The 19,826-nt window shown below is 41.9% G+C and overlaps 1 protein-coding gene across 3 annotated transcripts in view; it reads right to left on the bottom strand.

Annotated features, from left to right (window-relative positions):
* GLIS1 (GLIS family zinc finger 1) overlaps nt 1-19,826 on the bottom strand; it is a 179,239-nt gene that overhangs the window by 124,237 nt on the left and 35,176 nt on the right. Inside the window, exon 2 of one of the 3 annotated variants that reach the window (XM_088169683.1) lies at nt 10,809-10,926. The exons of the other annotated variants lie outside the window; for them this stretch is intronic. The gene's annotated coding sequence lies outside the window, so the exon portion shown is untranslated. The remainder of the gene's footprint in view (nt 1-10,808; nt 10,927-19,826) is intronic. 3 annotated transcript variants of the gene reach the window in all.

Here is a 19,826-nt window from a genome sequence, read left to right as displayed (position 1 = left end):
AGGAAATTTATGGTGGTGTGACTTAGGTCACTTCCAAGAGCCCTGGGCTTTGTGCCATCCCCACTGGGACTCCCTCCAGCCTGGTGTGTGCTTCTCTGTGCCTGTGGCTAATCCATTAATCTCATCTCCTCGTGCCCTGCCTGATATGGCTTTCAACATACAGACCCAAGTGAAGGAAGTTTTGGGGAGCCCAAAGTCTGGGTTCTGACAAGACAGCTGAATGTTAAACATGTACTGAATTCCAGAGGGGGAATAGGGGGACTCTGGGAGCAATTAACTGCCATGCACAAGAATGCAACTCACAGAAAGGAAGGGACTGCTTCACTTACAGCAAATAGAACTGTGGTGTGTGTGTACATCAGTACATTATAGATATATAGTATATATACATACATATATATACATATACACCATATATAATGTATATACTATAGATAGTATATACATATACTGTAAATCATCTTAAAAGCAACTCCATTAGTGGGAGGTACTTGTGACATGTTACCTCTGGGTTAGTCCCAACTTCTGCCAAATAACAGGGAAGTCTTAATGTTTTTCTGAGGTGGCTCCCAAGGACATTTTGGTACCTAACCCAGGGGTACCCAGCTGCTGCCTCGTGCAATCCCAGGGAGTAGGTGGGCAGCCAGTGCCCACGTGTACCCAACCCAAAGCTTTCCATTCACCTTCATGAAGTTGTGCAGCTCTGACTGAAACTTGTCACAGCCTCTTGTGCACTACTTCCAACATCCAGAATCGTTTCAAGTAGCACCCAAAAGTTAGCCAAGTGAGCTAACATTTTCCTTTGAATCCAAGAGCCTTTAGAAAGGTCAGTAAATTTTTATACAGTATAGAAGCGTGGTGTGCTTGCTACTTAACAATCCAGTTCTGTGCTGGATCTGTCACCACTACCGTAAAAAGTTTAAGTGTATCGTGTGCTTATAATAAATACTTTGCACAAAATTATTCATTCCACAGATGGACAAAAGGGACTTTAATGCTTACTTTGTTTGCAGAATGCTATATAAACCCTGCTAGTAACAGGCAAGAATATGGAAGCCGTTTTGTTCTATTAAATAAAGGAAACAAGGTTCATGTTTTAAAATTAATTCAATGAAAACTATTAAGTAGCTGGCTGTGAATACTTTGGGAATTTATATATACACACAGACATATACATTTTTACCTGATACTAATTTCCCTCCCACCTTGCCTCTTAAACAAACACTCTGTTAACCACATCATTCCCAAGGAGTTCTGCAAGGGAAGAGCTCCAAGTGAAGATGGCACAGCAACAGTGATTACCCAAATATTGCAGCCCTGCCACATCTTCCAGCAGGCACAAAGGCACGGTAAGCCAGAGGGGTTTTCTCCCAGCAGATGCAATCTGATCTCTCCCATAATCATGCTGGTTTAATACTAATAGCTGACGAGGAACAGCTACAGCCCTCTTGTCTCTTGGCAGTATCAGCATCACTTTGGGGATTAGTCCAGAGCAGACTTCTGGCAAAGGAGTGATTTCTGAGAGCTTGTCTATACTGGGGTTTGCCTTGACTTCAGCTCCCTTTGCTGGTTTCAGGGCAGCTGAGCTTTTGTCCTGAGAACAACCTGAGAGCCCCACGCCTCCTGCACCCTGTTGTGAGCTTACAGCACAAACCTAACCGAGAATTTTAACTGCTTCTTCCCCAAGTTTCTCAGCTTTCCAAGAGCAAAGGTCCTGGCTTGAAGGTGTAATTTCCCTCTGTGATTACAGACTCTCTTTGTATCTTCAACCACCTCTTTAGTTTTCCTACTTAACACCAAGCAAGATGTGTGATGACATTAGTCCTAAACATCCCCAGAGCAACTGGATGAGGCCACAAATGACGGGTTGTGCATCCAACTCACAAAAAAGTTGAGGGTTTGAGGAGAACAGAGCTTCAGTTTAAATAAAGCCAATTGTTTATCAAGAACCACAAACCAAAGCAACAGGAAAGAATACTAGAAAAAAATAATGCATATAATTAGGAAATGTCACTAGTTTTTAAAACACTTTCATAGAACTTTATGTATCTACGTCTCTCTGAGCTTCCAACAACATATTTCTAATCTGTCACAGCACAAGTCGCACATCATAAAAAGTAATAATAACATGGCTGGAGTCAGAGATCCCTGCACCACTCACAGCTACCCTACTGTGGAGCTTTTCAGTCTCTCAGATGGTGCTTCCCATGGCTCCTCTATCACAGCTTCATACTAGCTCCAGATACAAATTCTGACTTAAATTAAGATGCTTGTATCAGGATGCTAATTATGCATGTCTTTGAGAACTGTAAGGATAATGTATCAAATCTTTTAGCTGGCATATTTTATTCTACAGCTTCATTGCTAATTTACTCCAATGGCCTATTTAGTCTCTGGATTGTGTATAGCCCACAATGGTTTAAATTACTCACCTGCTTGCACTCAAGCATTTGGCTTTTATAAAACGATAGGTAAGTGCAATGCAAATGTACTTTCCAATGATCAGTGCCATCCCTGTCAAAATCTCAGCTGAGTAAACACAGACTCAAGCCACCTTTAACAGAACTCTTTGGTTAAGACCTGTGGAAACCTCTAATAAAGACGTAAGTTTTTACTCCTGGCTTTTTCTAATAGAGTTTTTAGCACAGCAATCTTCCATGATCTATTCTGAAGCTCAGACTACTAAGCCACATGAATATCTTTGATGACAACACAGCAACCTTTCTGTATAGTCATATTAAAAGCAGCAGGATATGGTTTTAATCCAATTGGCTTGAGCAAATGCTGCAAAACAGTATTCAGCTCATCTGATTTCATCAGTAGCTCAGGAGTTCTCACGGTGACATCAACACCTGTAATTCCCAGGTGTGCAGTGGGAGATCAAGGCAAGACTCCAGGTTATTTTGCTCCATCTTGCTGGAGCACCTTGACTCCAGAAACTTCAGCCTGGAGAATCTCCAAGAGTCATATATATGCACAATCACACAATGTTTCAGCCTAGACTGTCTCTGTTCTTGCTGAGATACAGCTCAGGATCCAAATAAAACTCGATTAGCACATCCAGGGAAGTTTCCCAGCAACAACAGATTTACTTACTAAAATTACAACAAACCCCAACCATTTGAAAGCCAGACTGGATCAGAAAGACCACTAGGAAATTTTCACTACCTATAGGATAAGCATCTTGTTCTTATCAAAATCATAGGGAATTTTAAATTATGTTCTTTTTTCTGCAGTAACCACACATGGCAAACCTGAGAGATACCCTTCAGCACACAAGATATATCAGTAGTTTAACTTCATGATACTAAATGGCAGGGAGAAGCAAATAAAGGAGAAATAACAAGAGAACTATTGTTAGGATCATTTAGCCATTCAGAGAAAGAGAAAGAAAATGCAAGCATGTTTTCTTATGAAATAACAGTAACAATTGGCTTTGTCATCTAATTCCCTATAGGTTTTATTGGTCTCCAGTAGAGCCTTAGATGAAGAGCATCATGCAGATGAACTCACTGAGGGCCTGGCATGTGTTTGGGAAATCCAGCAGAAGGAAGGGTGATAGTTGTTTGAGAGAGGAAAATAACAATGTGTGAAGGCACAACAAAGGGAACAAGAGGGTAACAGGATAAAGTGATAAAGTGACAAAGGATCAGGGACAAAGCAAATTATCAACTTTCCTGAAGACAAAGCAAGAAATATTATACCCAAAGCAGAGGAATATTGGAGCAAACAACAGGATTTATCCAGGACGTGATGTGATCTAATCACTGGAAGAAAATGCTGAAGATTTATCCCATCCATCATTTACCCACTCAAAAAAAAAAATCATTAAGAAATAAGGACTCTCAGCTCTTCTTGACTACAACAGAACCCAGATTTGCCTCAGAATAATCAGAGACAAAACCTGCACAGAGTGAACTGCATAAGTGAACAGGAGACAGGCTTGTCAAATGTGGAACACTTTATTAGTAAGTCAGTCAACAAAATTAATTTGTGCAAGACTGACACATGGAAATAAAAGCATTGCTTTAGTGTTTATGCTTTGGAAATACTAAGGGACAAAACCCACGGAAATCTTCAATGCCGTTTTTAGAGCTGCTTTTCAGGGAGGAGCTGCCCTTTAAGTCTGAGTGACTAATGGCAACGAATGTAATCTGTTTTTTATTTGCAGTGCCAGGCTCATTTGGCTTGTGTAAAATGCAACCCTTTGTTTGGTAAACAAGCAAATTAAACTGGTGATCCAGAGAATCTTGGAAACTTTACTTAAATAAAGGAGCCTCTCTCTCTCAGAGTCATGGTTTAAAGCTGGAAGGTGTTTCCAGATTATCATGGGCTTTGCTGTTAAGATCAAATAGGTAATCTTTGCTAATATAGTCACGCCATATTAAAAATAAAAGTAGTGAATAACTATTTTTTCATAAAGACACAGCCTCAGCTCCTTAATGAAGCCAGAATAGCGCTACCTGATGTATTATAACTTAATTAAAACAGTCACATCACTGGAAATACCCTCAAAAATGACAAATATCTATACCACTGTTATGACAGGAAGACTAATATAAAAAATTAAGGAAACAGGGAAGGACGAAAAAAAGTATGCCCAGCAAGAACTGGATAATCCCTCCAAAATACTGCTAAAATCTGGGGCCTTTGGAAAGATAACCCAAGACATATGTGAACCTTGGGGGAATATTCCCTGTGAGAGGTTCCTCCCAGGCAGTGACCAGGTCCATGGCAGCCAGGGTGACACACTGGAAGAACCACACAGCATCACTCTGCTCCAGCTGAACTATGTCCATTTACTCACTGTCAGCCTGCCTGGAGCAAGAGTGCAAATATTCCCTGGGATTCATGTAAAGCAGCAATCTCCCCGTGTATCCAGGGCAAACACTGCTCCTTGCTGGTAAAGCTGCCTTGTCCTGAAAGCAGCCGGACACAGAAATGCAAGTGCAGCTGCTTGTGCCAGTGAGAGTAAAGTGCTGTGCCCTCCGCAGCTCTCGGGGCACAGCAGAGGCTGCAGTGACAAAGTTTTGAGTGTGTCCGAGGCTACTGCGAGGAGCAAGTCAGTGACTCGCAGGCACTGACTATTTCCAGACCATGGAAAATGCAATACTGAAAACAACTCGCTGATTCTCATGCTGCACTTCTTCTGAAAAATAAATTATGCAAAAATGACACCCTCTGGCTGCCTGGGCTGAACTGTTGTTTAACATCTCAGACAGGACTGCTGTCAGGTACTGACAGAATTTGGAAAATGCTTGCTACAGAAACCAAAGGCTGAACAACACCGAGAGACTCCAGCACGTTGCTGGCCAAAACACTTGTTTCTCCCCTTCCCGTAGAACTAAGGGAGCAGAAGCAGGATTCCCTCTGCTGCATTACCAACAGATCACTGTGCTGAACTCCAGGCAGTTGCACACATTTAAATGCACAATTCAAGTTTAAAGGAGATGGGGAAGATCTAATCTTGGCCCAGTGACATGCAGGGTGAAGTAACCCATTCCTGAAGACGAAAGTTAGTTTGAGAAACTAGCAGTCAGAAAACACATCTTTCCATCTACAAAAGGAATCAGCTGTTAAGCAACCAGAGACACGATAAATCTAGAAATCCTTGCCATCATTTTCACAAGGCTACATTTCACAGCAAGGCTGGAACTGCCCTTGATTTATGCCCAAACAACACAAATTCTGACAAACTGAAATATGCAAAATGAGATAAATTGAAGCAGGTTCCTTCTGAGTTGGGACATCTCTTCCATCTCCAGCGAGTAACACAGTTGAGTACACATGTAAATCCATTTTATCTGCTATTTCTCATTGTGAGGTTTAGCTCAAGACGGCAATAAACTCCCTTCTGAATTGTTTTGATTTTGTTGGTTTAAACTTGATCCTCAATGCTTGGAATTTTTTTTATTTGATTATACACACTCTCTCAGGAAGGAATGCAGAGGGCTCTCTCCAGCTTTCAGTTAGGATGATGAGATTACCTTGAATTTTATAACACTGCAGCTGATATGTTAAACTGAAGATAAAGTAGCCCCTTTGCCCCAAGGTATGTGTGATTTCTAAGAATCTACATAAGCCAATATCACTGTTTGGATATTAACTCAATGCAAAATCAGCAGCCAAAACACAAATTAGAGCTGGTGGTAAACCAACTCCTAATCTGTTTGGGACCATGCAATGAGATGCCCCAGGAATTTGCTGTAATATTTTGGCTACTCTCAGCCTGCTGCCTGTGTACGTGGGTCACAAGCAAACAGTCAGACCAACACCCTAATAATAAACAAAATATGAAATACCACGATAGCTTGAGATAAAACTCTACCACACACTCATGCACTCACTGGGCTTTTTCCTTCACAGATAAATCATCAGCTGTTAGGGGCAGGGGGGAATTTATACCTTTTTTATCTCCTGGATCTTCCCTAACCCAGTACATTGCCAATACCATGTTAACGGTTTTTGAATATGCCCCTGAAGAACAAAGATACTCCTTTTGCCAGATCCCAGTATTTACAAGCAAGCCCAAATCTGTGAGAAAATTCAATTGAACGCAGATGGCAGGAAATTCCTCTAAAATGACAGTGGCCAAATTCAAACCACAAGACATGAAAATAACCCAACGTACTAGACATGAAGAACATATCTTATAGATTTTTCCTCATGCAATTCACAATCTGTGATTGATTACTGGGAAGACAGACTGCAGATTTATTGGACTTCTGTAGAACAAGTATTCCATTTGCAACAATTAAATCTTATGTGGCTGAAAAATAGGTTGGAGGAACCAGTGGATGGCTCTGACACTGAGGAATGCATTTCTAGGTTGTCCATAAGACTGTAGCTTGTTTAATTTTGCACTACATCCCACTGTGCACTGATTTGTTAAGTGCAATTAAAAGGATTTACTCAAATTTTTTGTCATTGTATCAAAAAACTAGACTTGAGAAATATTACTTGTAGTATCATAACTAAATTTTTTCAACGACAGAAGTTGTCCATCTTTTTTGTGATTTAACAGTTAACTCCATCCTTTAGTGTCCTTAAAAAAAAAAAAAAGAGAGATGCTACACACATGGCAACCTGCAGATGGAGGCTGGACAAACTAGTCATGCTTCAAACTCATATGAAGAGGAATAGAGGCAGATGAAGCAGTTTCCATGTCAAAGAGACCAACTACATATTGGAGGCTGGACTAAATCTGGAAATCACTAGAACACCAAGAATGTGTACTTCTCTCTGTGTCTGCTGTAAAACTCTGTGGCGACCTGAGAACAGAAAGGCTGGGTTTGATGTCAGACAAATCCCACCAACCTGCATCACAAGAAACAGAAGAGCCATCTTCTTTCCTTTGGCTTGGCCTCAAATCCAGGTGACCAGGGAATATTGAAGGGCAGCACTCACACATTACATTCTGCTACCACTTGTTTTGGTTTAGTTCTAGCAAATTTTCAGGATAATTATGGTTTGTGTCAATACACAAATGAATTACTTGCCCTCCAGTTGTGGGCACTCTGGATAGCTAACCAGAGACAGAAATGTTATCAAGCAGCTTAGCAACACCAGGAAACATGGGAAGACCTTGCTGAGGAGAGCAGGGATAAGTCCTGAGGCCACAAATGGGAATCCCATTAGGTACCACTCACTGCCCCAGTGCTGCTTTCTTCTGACCACCCAGAGGAATTCAGTTCCTTCCCCTTCATTCAGAGCCCCTGCTAGGACAAGACAGGCAGCAGAGCCTTCCTGCTGCCCCTCCTGGCAAGCAGAGGCTGTGTCCTGGCCACAGATTGTGTTGTACACACAGCAGCAGACAGAGAGCTGGCAGCCCCTTTGCTCTCTGCACGACCCACAGAGCCCTCCCTGGCTTCTTGCACTGCATCCCATCAGCTTCCATGGGAATTCTGCACGTGCAGCCAACGGGAAGCAGAGATCCTTGCCGAGGCCTGCAAAGGATGCTTGTCTAACAGCACACAAAACAAATACAACCTGTTTTCAAATTAAATACCAGCTCCTCTCCCAGTCACTGGGAAACAGGTAGTGAAGGCAGCATTTGGGTCCCGATGAGGACCTGGCAGCCTCTCCTCTGGGCAGGAGGAGATGGACAATGTGGATAATCTGTTCTACAGTAACCTGGTGGATTGCTCAACACAAGCTGCCCAAGGATGTTGGTAGGCATCACCAGCTATGCTGATTTTATGAGCGAGAGTAAGTTCTGTGCTGGGGCTAGGAATACCTCTTCTTTAACTTGTCTCCAGGTACCTTTTAATATAGCTATGAAAGCCTGGAAAACAGTCTGCCTTGCAGACAAGCTTTCTCTCTCTCTGCCTTTATCCTTACCCTTCTTCCCACATTTCCTTTTTCAAAATAATTCTTCAAACTCAAAAGTCCAAGGAAATATCCATGGAAAGAACAGCAAAGACATGAAAGCAATCATGATTCAATCATGAAAATATAAACAAGTCTGATTCTGATCTTTCAGTTTATATGGGTAGAAATACATCAAATTTATTGCAATTGTTACCAAATGACACTGGAAAATGCAATATCCAAATTCTAATTTCTATGTCAGCTCTTGGAAGGATAATCTGTCAAATAACTGCATTCCAATGCTTCAAAAGTGCATCAAAAGGGATGCCTGTATAAAAAGGTGTTAGTGAATCCCTCACATTTGATATCTGAACACGACCGAGCCAGAGCACTGATCTGGGAGTAAAAGTAATGCTATTTTGACTCACTCATCTTCATTGAAGCCAATGAAAACCCTCCCACTGAGCAAAATCAGACCCTTTTAAGGATGATGACAAAGAAAATCTGGTGAAGGTTGGCAGGAATGTGATATGATTAACATCTGCCTTTAGCATCCAGGAGAGGAGACTGGCTCTGTGCCTGACCCTGTGCTTTAGGTGATACAATTTTTCAAGATTTTTGTTTCTTAAGACTGCTAGACCTACTGAATCCCATTGTCTGACCCCGAATTTCTCTCAGTTACTCTGATCCTGTAAACTCACGTTCTAGCTGAACGCAACTGCCAAAAAAGTCTTGACTTCAGGAGGCTCAGAGCTTTAATATATTCTAGGGATTCTTTGCATCTCTTATTAAGAATTTATTACTTTTTTTCATTTTGTTTGTTTGAACTCAGTTTTCGCTATGCTTTTTTTCTGCTGCATTAAAAATCCTTTAATGTACAGAGCTTTATTGCCATCAAGTCACTCAACTTTTCTGATAAGCTAGAAGGTAAAGGACTCAGGTCCAGGAAGGTTTCTTCCTCTTTAATGCACTTTCTCCAACTTGTAATGTTCTGCTGGGAGCAGCATAAAACTCTTTAACACCTCAGTGTGTGTACTGCCACTGCTGCCCAGAACTCAGAACCACCTCAGGAGTTCAGGCTTTCCAGGACAAGGTGTCTCTCCTACTGCCCCAGCAGTATACAATACCAAGCTATGGTAATTTTTTCTCAGTAGGTTCCAACTTGTAAAATGACTGAAAATGTACCTGTTACACTACTCTGCTCTAGTGATTATTCAGCACTGAATCCACCTTCACATCCTGCAGGAAGTTCTATCAGCAATGGTTTAGGAGCTCCAGCCTCAAGTGTTGAAAGGCTTGACCATTGCATACGAAAACCCATTGGATCCACCTACTCTGGACTTGCTACTGTCAGTTAGTCCAAGCCAGCACTTTCATCTGTTCAGCAAATGTTTCAGCAATATCACATCATGTGTATTAGGGGTTTTATGGTTTTTCACCATTTGAGGGTTTTTTTTAAGAAAACCTCAATCCATTAACCTCATAACCTCAAGGAAATCTGACGTCAGATTCCTTGACAAGACTTGACACTTTCCTTAGAACCACACTAAACTACTGCATGCCTGTTCTCCAATACTTCATCAAATCATAATATTGCCAAATATTAAGTCCAATTAACTGGCTCAACACCACCCCATGTGTTCATTTTATATGTTTTGGTCCAACATCCACTTCGTGCCACTTTTATGCCATCAGTAAAAGTTTGAGGCATAAGGAAAAGAGCCACTTTAGTGATGTGACATATTAGCAGCAGTGTCCAAAAACAGTCACAGAAGTCATGGCTCCTTAGTGCCAGAAACCCACTGATTCTGTACACAGTGATCAAACAGGCAGGAGAAATGAGGTGAGGTGGAGGAAAGGAAAAGGAGTGTGAGCCTTGCTCACAGTCAGTCTCAGTAGCTGCTCTATATCCAAGGAACACACTGAGGAGCAGCTGAGGCTGTCAGAACCTCTCAGGGCTATTAAACACCTCAGGAAAGTTATCCTTTGGTATTAGTATAACTCATTTCAAGAGATAAAAAGATCTCTGAGATCCTCATTACCTTTTAATTTATTCCTCTGAAGCACCATTCACAGTGAGCCTTGGAAGACTCCTTCTCCCTTGCTCAGCTCTGAGCACAGGGTAGCAATCTTAACTCCTGCCAGCACTGCAACTGGAGACAGGATCAGACATCTCCCAGCTGTGTGCATCAAGAGGATGAACTCACTGCAGACCTCTGGGGTCAGCCTGGGCTTCATTCAAACTTGTGCAGGAGTCAGCAAAGCCAATTGAGTCATAGGCAATCTGCTTCCCACAGAGCCATCAGCTTTTGAGGATGAAGCAGTTGCTACTGCTGCAACACTGATTTGTGTCACACTTCTGATCCCATGTGACTCACCCCCACCTTCCTGTGCACCCAGCTATCTTATTCCAGCAGTTTCTTTGTCCCAGACTGTCTCCAGGCCATGCTGAGGGCAGCACAAAACAGCTATGTAGCAATGGTTGTGCAGTCACTCACCTCCCACTGCTGAAGAAGAGAAAGCACCAGAACAGCTCCTGCCCTCACAGCAGACACCAGGAGAAGGAGGGGATCACTCCAGCTAGTCAGAGAAACAGTAAGTATGGACAGGAAAGGCCTGGAAAGTGAAAAACTGACATCAGGTCTTGAAAAGCAGTTTCATTAATTAGAGGAGAAAGAATGGGAGATGCATCCTAGGAAGGTGGTGGGAGGGAGGAAGGCAAGTGGACAGCAATGATCCTACAGAACACACTCTTAATTGTTGTTTTAAAAGGAAGCATGAGTGTAAGTGCACAGGATAAAATTAAGGATAGAAAGCAGGAAAATACAGCCTGATCAAAGAGATCTATTCAGTTACATAGAAGTTTCTCCAGAAAATACAATCCTTGGTCATATGGAGAAATCAGAAGTAAACCTGCAGTACAGAGAAACACGGCAGAAGAAGCATTTAGTCAACTCTTCTCTGGCAGAATTTAGGATAGAGAACATCATACAACACTTCTGTATATAAGGATCAACAAGAATGGATAAAGGGTCTGGGGACTTCGTGCCTCTGTTTCTCCACTTGCAAACGCATAGCTTCATGCCACAAGGGTAATGTAAAATTGAAAATTAAGCAGGAGAGCTTGCAATACAAGATGCTGTGAAGAGTAGAGAATACTATTGCTAAATAGGGGGAAAATCTAGTGGAGCAAAGACAAGGAGTACCACCAGGAGCAGAAAGAAAATGAAAGGATAAGGACCTAAAAATCATGACAAGCCCTACAAGAGCTCTGCTGTGTTTGCAGAATTGTCTGATTAAGCTCTTCAAGGGCAACACACTTACCATAAGTGATGTCTAACTCGTGTGTGAATCACCCCTCTCCCCATTCCCTGCTCCTTGTAGCCAAAAATTTAAAAAAAAATTAAAAAAAGAAAATAAAAAGGTGCCTACTTCTGTAGTGCTCTTCACACAAATTACTCAGAGCTGTGCTGGCTGGGCATTCACAACACAAATACTTTTCCCTAATGTTGCTCATGGTGACAACCTCTCCAGCATCTAGCTGGATACCCTGTTGGGCAGCTATTCTTCCAGGAAAGGTGAAGATAAAATCATCCTCTGCCGTCAGTAGTTTTGATTTTGCCAGGTTTTTCCTTCTGCCTTGAGATGCCCCCTACCTAGATACTGTCAGCACACCCATGGATCTTGGTAGTCCTGGTAAACACTCGGTTATTACTGGAAAAAGAAGGACACAAATAACTAATTTGATTGACTGCATAGGCAATACTCAAAACACCTTCCACACCCGGGTGAACAGAGATGCAACAGTGCCTGTGCCCACAGTGGGTGGGATCTCCAGGATCTCAAGCCTGGAGCCAAAAGACACATCGACTGCATGAATTACAAATTGCTCTTTAGGGAAAACAAAACAAAACAAAACAAAACAAACCCCATCTTTAAGAAGTACTGATGATGCATATCTATCAGAGGTAAAAAAATTCAGAAGCAACTACAGATCCCTAGAGGGAAGCAGATAAAAGTGAACAGGAAATAACCAGAGGAATTCCAAAATCCTGTAACTGGGAGGAAGATTTCTATAACATGCTGTTTGAAGGTCAGCATGAACCAGCACAAGCAGCACAGCTGCATTTAAACCTTCACACATTACTGAAGATCTCAATGCCATGCTGGAGCTCTGAAGGGGTCAGGTGAGCAGGATCCATCAGCACAGGCAGACGGCAGAGTCTGGCAGTGCTGTGGAGGTGGGCGATGCTACCAGCAGGGTTTGTTGTGACTGAGCACTGAGTCACTCTCCCCGGGGTGACAGGGCAGGGTTAAGTCCAGCCTACAGCCGTGTCTTTCATGACAATGCCCCTCTCTGTGCCACACATCAGCTGTTTGATGGGGCATTGCTCAGCAGCCCCTGGAACAGTCTCAAGGTCATGGAAATTCTGCCTGGTCACACCGTGGTGCTGCTTCAGTGGTAATCTAAAAGCAAGATTCTCTCTCGAAGTACTCCTGACGCCATTCTCCTCTGCACGAGTAAACAACAAAGAAGTCATTTCAGTTTCTGTAAACATGTTTTTCTTCATGAGCTGGCTGCTTGGTGTGCATTACATGCCGTGCTGGCACGGGCTGAGATGTCTTACAAAAACGCTTTCCACTAATACTGGAATCTTTCTACTCTGAAGGAATGCTGGGTTGCACAAGAGAGGCATCAAGAATCAGTTCTGCCTTTTCCCCCACAATTTCAGATACCAAAGAATTGGTTTTATGTTAATTGCACATTCCAGTTTTACAAAGCCCTTGGGTGTGAGTCAAAATTTTAAAAGAACTTTTTTCCCCATTTTTTCAGAGAAGAAGAAAATGATAATATTTAAATAAAGCTAAATGAGTACTCACTAGGCTGAAATAGAGAACACTGATTGTTCCAGAATAGAACAGCCACATTCTGTTCTCACTCTAACTGAATAAATAGAATAAATAGAGTGCATGCTACGAGAGGAAATGAAGAGAGATTTTTTTTACTCTATAATTTTATATAGGAAATAGATCACTAGCTAACTGATGTGGGAACTTGAAAATAAGCAAACAGGAAAATATTTTGTTTAGCAAATCGGATGCTTTTCCACATCCATAAATTAGAGTTATGACTGACTCCACTCAAATGTGTTTTCTTTTCCCTCTGGTCTTCTCTAGGCTCGATTCTTACAATTCCTCCAATGGAGCTGGCAGAGGATGATGTCCCTGACATAATTTTGATGAAAACCTGTTAAAGTAATTGTATCATTTTGGCTCTCTATTAATGGATACTCCAAGGCTTCCACTGGCAATCTCCTATCATGTTCTGACAAGAATCCCCATTCCTAGAGAAGTGAGGGAAAGCATGCAGTACTCACTTCAGTCTTACATGTGTCTTATGAGCCGAGAACTTCAGTATAACCAGCACTGCAGCTGGACTGTGGATCTCCAAATGCTGCCACTTCCCAAGATAAATGTAACATCAAACTCATCCCTCCCCTGAGCTGTCATTTACCTGCTTGGTACAGATTCTTACCAAGTCAGCAAGGCTCTTCCAGACACTGCAGTAACCAACTGATCAAGAGGGCATTTCTCAAATACAGGGACTGTGGTGTACTGTGGGCAGTGGATCACAGAAGGAACTGGAATATAATGTCCATTAAAAGTCAGCAGGATTCATACTGTTCTATTTAAGAAAAATAATTTTTAGAGTAGTTTTGATTACTGTGTACTTACTGTCAGCCTTTATAGAGTTTCTCCATGTCCATAAAAACTCTTTATCCAGCCCTTTGTACCAAAAACTACCAGTCTGGCTTCAACTCCTTTGAAAGCTAATCAAAATCTGTGCCTCAATTCACTACAGCTTACCCTAAACTTTACACTTGAATTCAGTCCTGCACTCGTTCTGTCTAATTTGGGAGCACAGGAGCCTTTTACAAGAGTCAGGAGAGACATCCACAATTCAGATCTTAGGTGTCTGAATTAACCTTTGGGAAGCATCTTTGTCTTTTCACCAACTGCAAAACATGCCTACAGATCTGGCCTCTTAGCAGAAATGGTTTTAATTTGAAAGTCTAAATTTAGCTGGGATGCCACTAGTAAGATGTCTTAGTCCAGAGGGACTTTATGGTACATTTGATTATTCAACTGGAATATTTTTATCTCCGCAATCACTGGCTCGCTTAGTTTGTTTTAAATTAATAAACACAGGCTGCAGTTTTCAAAGGCACGTTTTGCAGCAGGCATCTAGAGGGGGAGAATTGCGCTTTTGCTGTTAAGGGCATGAATGAAGAGGAGGGGTGGGAGCCGGGCGCGTTCCGGTGTCCCGGCACTGACACTGCCGGGGCGGAGGCTGTGCCGGGGCAGCGCAGCACAGCCCGGCAGCAGCGCCGTGCCGCGGTGGCCGTGCCGGCCCCGCCGACGGAACAAAAGGAATAAAAGGTTTGTTTTCTACCCACGTTCTGACACACGGAACGAACGGCCCTTGCTCTGCTGCTCACGCTGTCCTCATTACCCGAAGTCCCGGGATCAAATCCTTAGGTCGCTGTGTACATGATCCGATAAATGCTTTACAGCCCAAAGCGCTCCACGCTGCTCTGGGATGTCACAGGTACTGTAACTCAGCTCCCGGTATCACCTTTCCAGGAGCCATTATCTTATCTATTATCTTTGCTCTTTAGTCTTAAATGAAGTTAATTCCTGACAGACTGCAGAATTTACTGCAAAAGCATCTTATTTCTTGCGAGCACATTCTTTGGGCCACCGGAGTGCATTATGCCAGATGTGCAGCTCCGTATACAGTAATGGGCTTCATGAATTGTAAACCTTTATGAAGGAGTAAAACAGTCTCTCAAATGCCCCTTGAAACAGTGAATGAAAATGCAGCAGAAGAAACATCTGCCCACTGGGCTCATGTCCATGCTGTGCTAGAACGTCTCATCACCAAGATCAGCTTGGCACTGCATACAAGAAACAGCTGTAAAATGCTGAAGGAGAAATCCTTGTTTAGAGTGCAATTAGAATGTGCTTTTCTTGCTTAAACAGATTGTGATGTGAAAATAAATATACACAGGAAAGCTCAGATTTACTGCTCTGTTAACTAGACAGGTCCCGATGGCTTGGATCATTTAGTGACAGCCCTGTCCTCTCCCTAAACTCCTCTCTGTTCTCAGCATCAGTCTATAGATGTGAATCACCACATTTCAAAATATCATTTGCTGTCTTTTTGTCCTTGGGCATGATGCAGCTCCCTCCCTGCAGTCCCATTTCTTTGCCTCCCAACCTGAACATCACTTGTATCTCCCCTCAGGAAGGCCACTGAAGTCCCCAGATTAAGTCATCCAGGAGACAGTCTTATGCATGGAACATGAACAACCCACAACAAAGGCCCCTGGGCAGTTATGTACCTCTATACAAGAATTACTGGCTCCTCTTTCATTTATTCAACAAAAGGCCACCTGCGATTATCCCCAGTGTGCCTGCACACCACACAATACACGAACATCAACTCACAGTAATTCCCAGAGTGGGACAAGCTGACTCTGTGCCCTGTAACACTTCCCTGAACATGTCTGCACACCTAAACAGCCAAGAGCACTTTAGGAAACCTCAGATGTCCCCCCTCTTTTACCTGGACAAAATGTCCTGGAAAAGAACAGGAAAAAGTGGAGCTAAAAGCCTCAGCTGGAGACACGTTTAATTACTTTTTGCCAAGCTCAAAACTGTTCAAATTCAAAGAGATACAGATAATGACTGTATTTTTAGAGCTCAGCTTTTTACTTATGTCCACAAATTTTCACTGCCACCTGCCCTCCATAGCTGCCCAGCACCTTATGAAGAAAAAAAGCTCCTCTTCCAGATGCTTTTGTGTGATTTTAGAAGTCTCAGTATAGTCTACTTTCTTTCAACACTTGATACAATATTCAGTAACTCATGGTCTGGCTGCAGCGACCCTATTTCTCAATTATTTAAAGTATTTATTTCTTTTCCCATGAAGTTTCAACCTGAAACAATCTGGTTCCTCATTCAGACTAAAACAAAATACAAGGATCAAGGTGGCTAAGGTATGAATGGAATAAATACACAAAAGCATGCCTGACTGAATGAAGTACCTATTCAGATGTGTACTTGTTCATCCAAGGGCAAATTTTCCCATGTACTCTGGCAGTGCCACGAGCTGCACCCATGGTTTTCTAGCATGTGTGGCTGGTGAACAGGCTCTACTTCCAGTCAGAAAAAAACTGTGATTTGCCTCCCAAACCATTCCTTTGTCAAGTACCTAAAATTACTCCTTTTGGTTATGTACTACGGACTGTTTCAGTCCATGGAAACTCAGATGGCACATGCCTGTTGCCCTGGTGTTTCAGCCTTCTGATGTTGACAGATTTCTTTTACACTTTCTCACACTCTTTCTGGTAAACAGTGGATGTTTTGCATTCCTCCTTGGAGGAAGAGAGAATTGAGGGACATGTGATGAACCAATGGAGTCAAGAGGTCTCATCATCACTGTCCAATCTATGCTCATTGTTGGAATTCTATAAATAGACATGTAATGTAAATAAAGAGGCCTTTTCCTGCATGAATCCTTGGAGTCAGGTGAGTGAGTGTCTCTCTCTGTGTTGTAACAGCGACACATGTCCATGCTACAAACTCAAAGGAAGAGCACTCAAGGGCTGCAAACAAATAAAAATAGCAAAAAATCCTCTGTTCTATATATCCATGGCAACCCTTTCTCAGGACTGCAGTTAAACTCCAGCCAAAAGGGACACTGTACAAACAAGCAGACATAAGCAAAGGCAGAGAATGTACCTCAGAGTAAGAGATCCCACAGAGATCTGGAGCTTTATCTCAAACCCAGAGATAACAGGAGGTGACCAAGCTGTATGGTGAATGGCATAAAGGTAACCAGGGAATAATTAATTCTCACCTCCTTGTGTCACAAGACAATGATCAACAAGACTTCAGCAGAAAGGAACCACCCCATAACCACAGTGCTGCTGCAGCACCTCCTCTGAGACATCCAGGACCACTGCAGGCTGAGATGGCACTCTCAATTAGCTGGATCAATGGTCAAAACCACTTTGACCAAGCCTTTATCCTTTATTTCTGCTATCCTAAGTTATCATTCTTAAACGAAAAGGGATTTTTTTTGCCTTTTTTTTTTTTTTTTTTTCTGAGCTGTTTGGAAGCTAAGAGGGATAGAGTACACAGGGCTCCTGTCACCCAGGGAACAGACAATATCCTCCCAGGAGTTGGTCAATAATCACAGCTGTATTAACTGGCATCAGCTAACAGTTACCTTAAGCAATAAAACAGTCTCAAAGCTGGAAGAGTCCATTAGAGAGCAATTACTCAGAATAACAGGGAAGGTAATAATTTTCCATATCATACCTTCAAACTTTCAGACACATGGCACTGAAATCCAGTACAGCTCAACTGTAAATCAACTGTGCATCACAGGACTATTAAATGCTTTCAAACTGTTCAAAAAGTGTTTTCCCACCGCTTGGTACAAATTGAATCAAGATGTATTCACAGCTGTATGAATATCAGAAGGAATAATAATTTATTTTTTCTCCATTTCAAAATCAATTTCTATTGGCGTATCGAATTTAATAGATTTTTTGGTCCAGTTTCACAGAATTTGGCTGAAATGCAGGAAAGAAAAATGGCTGTTGACACCTCAAGCAGGCATCTTTAGTCATGAATGGAAGCTTATTGTGCAATAAAAATAAAAGATCCAAAAAGATCTTTAAAATAACTTGTAAAGCTCTTTGGAAAGCTCACAGTGATGAATTTGTTGCTTGTTTACTAAGAAAAATCCAGCTTAGATTTAAGATGAAAGTGGTAGAGAAACCAGATGTTAGGACAAATATCTGAACCTAACACAGTGCAAAAACAATTTAGTACTCATGTTTTTAATGATTTCTCCCCCCACTTCTCATTCCATTTTGACTTCCCTGGAGCATGATGGCCTCTTAAAATTATCTCATCCTACCCTAAAGGTCATGCTATAAAACTCAAGTTTGAGTTTTACACCAGCAAACTGATTTCAATCCTGTGACAAGTTTCCTTTAGGACAAGAAATGACAAATTTCCTTTCCTAACATGTCATTAAATGTTGTGCAATCCAAGCAGTAAAATACTGCTAAGCAGCACATGAATAATGGACCACTTCACTCACGTTCCTGTAGGGTGCAAAAGAGAGGAGGCACCAAATGCAAGTATCATGTGGCAGTTTCTGTGTAATCACAATGGGTCAGCTTTTAGTGGGAGTTTCACTAAAATACAACTAAGCTATGAAAATCCATCAGAGGATATTGTGAATATTGTCAATGCCTATGTTAAAAAAAGTGACTAGAAAACACTGTGGTAGCCAGACACATGAAGGTCTATAAAAGAGGAGCACTTATTTAAGAAGTCCTCAGGCTGCACACTGTTAGTGGCAGGGAGTCTGACATGCTTGACTCCTCCTGCTCTTCCTTCAGCATTTGCAGCCACTTCTACTAATATAGAGAATATTGAACTTTAATCCAGTATGGGCCTTTATACATCAGGGACCATCAATTGAATTTATCTGTCTCATGGAAAAGAGATGAGAAGAATCCCTAATACCTTTACAACTCTAACTCAATTCAGAATAAATTGTGTCCAATTCTTCCCCAGCAGAAATCTTCCCAAGCAGGTGATGATTTCACAAACACTCTGCCCTTCAATACATCAAGCTCTCACATTGATCTGCGAGTGCTGATCTAGGTGCATGTGTGTGACAGTCCCAGCCATGTCACCTCATGGTGCTAGGAGCCAGGCTTTCTACTGTCTTTCCTTCCCAAATAAATCCAAGTCTATCTCCTCTTACTTAGCCCAGCCTTGCCTCCTAACAAGTAAATCTGCAGTCAAACCTTGTACCTTGGTACACAGAAATCACGAAAAATTCTATGCACCAATTTATTTTAAAATTATTATTATTACTAAAAGTAATCGTGAGTGGCAGTCATGTTTACTGCCAGAGACATCCCTGAATGCACCTTTCAGATCAGGGTGAAATACTGAGGCACAGTGGCACTAAATGGCTGTGCCTGCTGCAAATCAGACCCCACCTCATTTTGCTCTGTAACATACACACAATAGGCACAACCATTTCATGGGCCATTTCATGACCCACTCACATCGAGGACACACTAAGTCCTAAACCACATTTCCATGATCCCAAGCCTTCATCTTGAAGCATTACTAATCACTTGGTGTTGTGGAAGACTAATAGAGGATTTGGTTCTGCATGAACCTTCAGTCAATCTGGGATCTAACATCGATTCTCCAGAAGCCTAAAAGCACCTGAACAGTTTTAGGTAAGGCTTATCTTTGCCTTTACTACAGCTAGAAAAACAAAGTTCTGAACCCAGATTCCAGAGTTTTTCTTAAAAATGTATTCCTGAAACATGCATCTCAGAGAGGAAAAGAACAGGAGTTCCATACAAACGTCTTTACACAAAGGCATAAACCACTGTGTTATCTAT

Source organism: Sturnus vulgaris, chromosome 9 (assembly GCF_052056855.1).
Source record: "Sturnus vulgaris isolate bStuVul1 chromosome 9, bStuVul1.hap1, whole genome shotgun sequence".
NCBI classification, from domain to species: Eukaryota; Metazoa; Chordata; class Aves; order Passeriformes; family Sturnidae; genus Sturnus; species Sturnus vulgaris.
The sequence above is the reverse complement of the archived record's forward strand: the minus strand, read 5'-3'. Positions and strand labels throughout refer to the sequence as shown.